We start from the raw sequence: 7,048 nt of genomic DNA on the forward strand, positions 1-7,048 counted from the left end.
GCACAGCCCACCATCCCATGTGGGAGTTGAACCAGAAACCTTGTTGCTAAGAGCGCAGGCTCTCACCAGCTGAGCAGTCCTGCCATCTGTTGGTAGCTCAGGGGCAGTTCAGCTTGGGCGCAGCTCACTGTGGGAATCGAACCCACGACCCTGTTGCTCAGAGCTGAGGCTCTTAACCAATTGAGCCACTAGGCCGGCCCTGTTGGCAACTGATTTAACCTTCAACCCCTCTCCCCTCTAGGGACCTCGGGGGAGTGGGAATGAAAGTTCCAACGGTCTAATCATATGGTAGGCGACAACCAGCCGCCATCCTTAGGTGCTGCCAAAAAAAGTCACCTCATTCACAGAACAAGACAACTTTATTACTCTCAATACCTAGGAAATTCCAAGGGTTTTGGGAGCTATGGGCCAGAACTGTGGTGAAGACCAAGAATACATGAGAAATACATTCTGGTCTGACTAACCAAATAAGTATTTCTTATAAATCACAATATTGTTGCCCCTCTCTTCCTCTACAACATTCCATGGCTTCCAGAAGCTCATGTCGCCTCTCCAGGTGACAAGCCGTGTGTCCCGTGGACACACTGACCCCAGGTTTCCTCAGTGCGGCCGACTCAGGAGCATCTGCGGCCTGTGCACAGGCCGCCCCTGAGGGAACCCTCCTATCTCATCACATGGCGGCCACGGGGGCCTGCATGCAGGGAACCAAGCGGTGCCCCTCCACCCGGGCTTCGCTCTCGGAGGTGGGAGCCGGGCGGGGTGAGGCCTGGGGGCCGCAGCACCCACCTGAGTCGGGCTCATCGGCGCGGCCCCCGCCACCGACCTGTGGGAAGAGTGGGACCAGAACGGGCGACGGGGCGGGAACAAGGCGCCGCCGTCACCGACGGACTCAGTGGGGCCTCACAGCCGCCTCCGTGCAGCGGGGACGACGCCTCTCCTCTCTGTCTCCTCGGTCCCGCTCCAGAGCTCCGCCACCCTAAAAAACAGAAGAGCCTTAAGAACAGCCCCAACGCTCCGAGCGAGAGGAAGCCGCGAAAGCACCGCCCCCACGAGAGCGAAGGCACGTACACGTCTCTAGTCTAAGCTCTCATTGACTTATTGCGCCGGCAGCTGCCCTTGCCGCAGAGCATTCTAGGTAATGTAGTTTCCCCGCTAATGACCGCTGTTTGGCAGCGACTGCCCTTCCAGACCTTAGGGATAATGGCCAAGGGACAACTTAGGGTGCGCTGGGAAGTGGAGTTCCCGGACTCCAAGGACGGAGCGGGGCTTCTTGGCTCTTAAAGGGGACGTGTCAGAAATAGAGATCTGTTATTACACACTCTGTGACACACGGCAAATTCCCGAAGGCTGCACGACCGAAGGGACACGCCATACCATAATGACACCCGGCGTTCACTTATAGCTGTCGGCTGTCTTGTTGCTTGTCAAATACCCATAGACTGAAGTTTTGGAGGCTGTTTTATGGCCTTTGATAAGCTGTCAGTGACAAGAAAGAAAAGACCACAGGCGGCATGACAGGGAGTTGGAGGAAGGATGTTTTTCCTGCCTGGATAATCAGTGATAGTGTTCCAACCTAGAGAGGAGCATTTTTATTGAGATATTTTTTCTGCCCTCATTGAGATAATAATACCATTACTCCATATCCGAGATACTTTCAATTTCTTTTGAAAATCTGAAAAGGAGAGCGACTTATCACAGGTCCTTTCTTGCCAAGATAGTGTGTGCCTTCCTAACTGTCAAGCCCATTTGCAAAGGGGGCCTCTTGTACCTGAGATAAAGGTGTGGGATTCCATGAGCTCATCTCCTCGATGGGAAGTGATTTAGTATTTCACCTGAAATTGCAGCAAACATGAGTGCACAGGGACTTGAAATTATCTCTGAAAAATACTTGTGAAATGGAGATTACAGAAAGTTATTAATGATGATTATTCAATGAAATTGGCAAAATAGTTCTAGAGAAACATCTGTTACTGGTGAAAAAAAGTTAAGATCTCAGTGAAATTTGAGTGAGAGACAGTGAAGTCTGAAAAGTTGGAGAATGATGCTGAGCCTATGACTGTGCTAGAACCTTGGCCACACTCAGGGTGTACCTCAAAAATGTGATTCTTTTTCATACTTGAAAACTTTGTGCCTAACAACTTGGAGGGGTAGGTAGAGACGACATCTTTCAAAAGCTTTCTGGAAATGTAAAAATGAATAGGGAAGCTGTGCTGTCATGTGTGTTTAATAATCTCACAAATGTCCAGTAAGCACCTATGAGGTTCCAGGCAAAATAATAGGTTCATGAAACACATGTGGAATTGAATGGTCTACTGTCCTGTGTATACAGGTTATGTCCTATATTTATGATTTTGTACTGGGTCCTGTATTGACTGTCAGAATGCCTTATATATCTAATATTCAGCTTTCTTCAATGCTTTAAAAAATGTTGACAGAGCTATTTTTCTCCCACTGTACTAGATGATTAAACCACTTAATGGTTACCCTAGCTGAAAACCATACACCCACAAATAAAGATCTGGGTAATGCCTTATGGTGCCTGCTGCCTGAAGATTTGCCTGAAGGAAGACCAAAAAGGAGGCTTAAGAATTGAAGTGCTTATTTTTCATTTTCAGAAAAGGGAAAGACTGTCCTTTACAAAAGTCTAAAGTTGTGAACAAGAAATCACCATTTATTAGAGATAACTTTGGATTAATATATATATGCTCTGAAAGTCAGCCTGTCAACAATAGCGTTGCCCCAGTAATTAACCTTATAAAAGTTAGGAAATCATTGCTAGTACCAAGCTGCTAAGATTCAGCCAATCAGTGACCAGACCCATGAGGTGTGACCACATTAACAGGAGTGACCACTCTAATACACCTAAAACTGTATCAAACCTTAAATACTTGCCCCTTCTGAAAGTCCACTAAGTCTGAACGCCAGACTTCCCAAACACTTATGTTACAGCAGCTTGGACTTGGTTTGAAGAAACAGTCTTTCAACTAGAGCTCTCCCCTGCAGGAAAATAGAAAGGTCACTTCACTTTGCCTCAGATACCAAGTTCAAATTACTGTTACTTCATAAGTCTGCAACCCTTTCGACGGTTCAACTTCATGCGTGTGTTCAACTCAACTTCATGAGTTCAGACATGCAAATGACAGATGAACTGATACAGCCATAAGACTGTAAAATAAAATGTTTTCAATTCTTGTGAAGTTTTATATTACCTATTATTTGTGTATACTGAATAGAACATGCCAAAATGCAAGAGTACATTTTGTGATAAATTTTTTGAAGAACAGGCATTTATTAAATGAGAAAAAAATACTTTTGAAGATCCTTGTATGGAATGCAGTTCTCTATTCATTATTGGAAATCATGAGCAGTCAAATATAAACGAGCATGTAATAACAGTTAAACATGTGAGATGTAAGATTTCACCTAGCAGCAAACAAAATGATAAAATAAGATTTTTATTAAGAGGGATTCAGATAAAATTTTTTTAAAAATCAAAGGAGAGGTTGTAATGGCCGTCCGCACTGTATATCATCATTAGATCGCCATTCACAATGCTACTTTTGAACCTGTGTCTCATTAAGGAATGTGCAAGGACAAAGGAATGAAAAAGTTGGATGAGACTACCCTGGAAGCTATGAAACAAAGTAAATGGAATATAGGCAGTAACTACAATGCATTTTATAAACAAATACTACAAAACAAGGAACTGTTAAGAAGAGGCAAACTACCAGAGAAGTGTAATTAAAGAAAAGTATGAAACTTAGTTATACTTTCTTTCAGAAGCACAACAAATAATTGTTTACAATACATAATTTTTATAATAAGTATGTCCCATGAAATATTTTTCTTTTTTCTCAGCATGCATATGCATAGAGAATTAGAAAACAATTCAAATATTACTACTGGGCCTGACATTATTTACTAAGTCTGGCAAGCCTACTTTTCCAAATTATTATACCTAATCACCCACTCAGATAATTTCTGTTACTCATCCCCTCTACGGTAAGTTCTGCTGCCTGGGAGGCCTTTGTTCTTAAGGAGAAAGCTTCCACCACAAGAAGAATATTAGTAAGCCTGATTTGGGACATAAGACAGCTACTTGGACTTCTTGGGCTCCTCATGCCACTTTGGCAAAAAGGGAAACACTCCACTGCTTCAGGTGGTTATGGTTACCCTTTATTGCCAAGAGAAGTTGAATTGCTGCTCTCAGCGGGAAGCCTGGAGCACTATGTCTGGAATCTGGGAGATTGTGGGGAATGTGTTAGTAAGTCCATGTCCAAAAATAAACCTGCAGCATCACAATGAAGGCAGGACCCATTGGATAGTCAGAACATTCTGGTTTTGAATTTTGGGTTCACCTGACAGATTAAAAAAGCCAAACTGAAACAAAAACACCTCTGAAAAATGAATGGAAATTAACTAATGCTCAATGTGTGACCAGTTACTATAACAAAGAACCTCACCATTGTGAATTCCCTTTTTGGTGTGAGAGATGACTATACACATAGACAATGACCACACCAGCTCTAAAACTCTAACCCACAATCTGTGCCAACTTATCCAGACAGCCCACCTGGTGTCTGCAGTAAATGGTCCAGGAAGTCAGATCACAATCTCCAGCAACCAGGAGAGGAAGCCAAACAAAAACATATGTAAAGATTGGCACAAGACATCTGGGACTTAATAACCGACAGCTTCCCTAATTTTGCCCACACTTCCAACTTAGGAACAAGCGGAGAAGGACAAGGATGAACGACTAACCAATCTCATATGATCCCCACTTCCACTGACCCCCTACAGCTGCCCCATGATGACAGCCTCCCACCAGGGCACACCGGGTACCTTGTCTTTTATCCACCAGAAAGCTTTTCCACTTCTCTGCTCACGTTTGAGTCTCTCCCAAATGCGAGTAATGGTGCCTGATTCTCTCTGAAGAAATGGGCTCTACTCATTCTCATTTGAGTACTCACTATTTCCACTGTTACCTATATTTGAAATTCAGTAATGGTCCTATTGATCATGTTTCTCATTATAAACATTTGATGGAAAAAAGAACAATAGAAGTAGGATGTGACCACTATGGAAGCTAAGCTACGATGTATTATAATTATCAGAGGCATGATCTCCACTGTTCTTCACTTGCTGACCCCAAAGTTCCTCCAGGTATGTTACCCTCGATGGTCCCTTGTATCTTTCTGCTCACAGCCTGTCAAGCCTTAACAAAAAAGGAAAATTCTTACATATGCTACAACATGGATGAAATTAGAAGACATTATTGTAGATGAAGTAAGATTGTCTTGTCCCAAAAGACAACATTTGTATGATTCCACTTAGATGAGCTCCCTAGAATACTCACAAAAAGTAGAGACAAAAGTAGAATAGAATGTTGGTTTCCAGGGACTGGGGGGAGCGAGTAATTGTTGTTGAATAGGTATAGAGTTTCAGTTTTGCAGGATGAAAACAGTTCAGGAGATAGGCTACACAACAGATCATTAAATGACAATCGCCCAACCTCTTCTTCAGAGTAAACATACCAAACAGGTAGCAGGTGTTTCCAATATCCCATTTAAGGGAATATTATGAACAAATTTTATCCTGTGAAGTTAGACAAGTTAGTTGAAATGCATAAATTCCCAGAAAGACATGAATCATCAGTGACTAAAAAAGAAGTAGAAAATCTATATAGAACTATACTAAGTAATTTTATTTAAAATCTTCCCACAAGAAAATACCAGGCCCAGATACCTTCAGAAGGGAAGCCAATATTTTGTTGAGGATTTCTGCATCTATCTTCAGGAGACATATTGGTCTGTAGTTTTCTTATAATGTCTTTATCTGGTTTTTTCTTTTAGGGTAGTGCTGGCCTCATAGAATGAGTTGGGAAGTATTCCCTCTGCTTCTACAATATCTTCTGAAAGAAATTGTACAGAATTTACCCTTTTATCATTATGTAATACACCCCTATATCCATGATAACTTTCCTCAGTCTGAAGTCTGCTCTCTCTAAAATGAATATAGTTACTCCTGCTTTCTTTTTATTACTATTATCATGGTATATTTTTCTCCTTTTACTATATGCTTAAACATATAAATATCTTTGCATTTAAACCACTTTTTTCTTGTAGACAACATCTAGTTGGTTCCTGTGTTTTGATCCACTTTGACAATCTGTCTTTTGATTGGTGCAGGCATTCAAAGTGATAATAATATAGTTGGATTAATATCTACCATATTGGTTACTATTTTCTATTTGCTGCCCTTGTATCAATACTTTGCTCCTATTTTTGTCTTCCATCCTCCTGCTGCCTTTTGTAGTTTTAACTGAGCATTTTATAATTCAGTTTTCTCTCCTTTCTTATCAGTTACACATTTTTTTTTACTTTGCTTAGTGGTTGCCCTAGAGTTTACAGTATACATCTACAGCTAATCCAAATCCACTTTCAAATAACACTATACCACTTCACAGGTAGTGTGTGCACCTTAACATAACAAGATAATCTTAATCCCTTGTATCATTGCTGTTATTCAGCTCACTTATATATATTCACTCACATACATACTTGAATACATTGTTGGTATTATTTTTTGGACAAGCTGTAATGTTAGATTAAGAAAAATGTTTTTAGGGCAAACAGTTAGCTCAGTTGGTAAGAGCGCGAGCTCTGAACAGGGCTACCGGTTCAATTCCCACATGGGCCAGTAAGCTGTGCCCTCTACAGCTAAGATTGTGAACAATGGCTCAACCTGGAGCTGGGCTGCCATGAGTGGCCAGCAGCCCGCGAGAGCTGCTGTGAGCCTCCATGAGCGGCCATCCAATGGCCGGTGACTGACTGCCTCAGCCGGGAAGAAAACGATCATAATACCAACATGGGCCAGTGAAGCGGTGTCTTCCACAACTAGACTGAGAACAACAAACGGCTGGCGGGAGGGGCGGGGAGATACTAAAAATAAGGAAAGAAAGAAAGAAAGAAAGAAAGAAAGAAAGAAAGAAAGAAAGAAAGAAAGAAAGAAAGAAAGAAAGAAAGAAAGAAAGAAAGAAAGAAAGAAA

At 41.9% G+C, this 7,048-nt stretch overlaps 1 long non-coding RNA gene across 1 annotated transcript; it reads right to left on the reverse strand.

Moving 5' to 3' along the window:
• Positions 1-340: 340 nt before the first annotated feature.
• LOC109376669 (uncharacterized) lies at positions 341-1,365 on the reverse strand. The gene is made up of 2 exons (XR_002122764.1): positions 1,069-1,365; positions 341-976 (listed from the first exon to the last, which is right to left on the reverse strand). It is a non-coding gene; the product is annotated as an uncharacterized LOC109376669 (long non-coding RNA).
• Between the last annotated feature and the right edge of the window lie 5,683 nt (positions 1,366-7,048).

Source organism: Hipposideros armiger, unplaced genomic scaffold (genome assembly GCF_001890085.2).
Source record: "Hipposideros armiger isolate ML-2016 unplaced genomic scaffold, ASM189008v1 scaffold_1168, whole genome shotgun sequence".
Taxonomy (NCBI): Eukaryota; Metazoa; Chordata; class Mammalia; order Chiroptera; family Hipposideridae; genus Hipposideros; species Hipposideros armiger.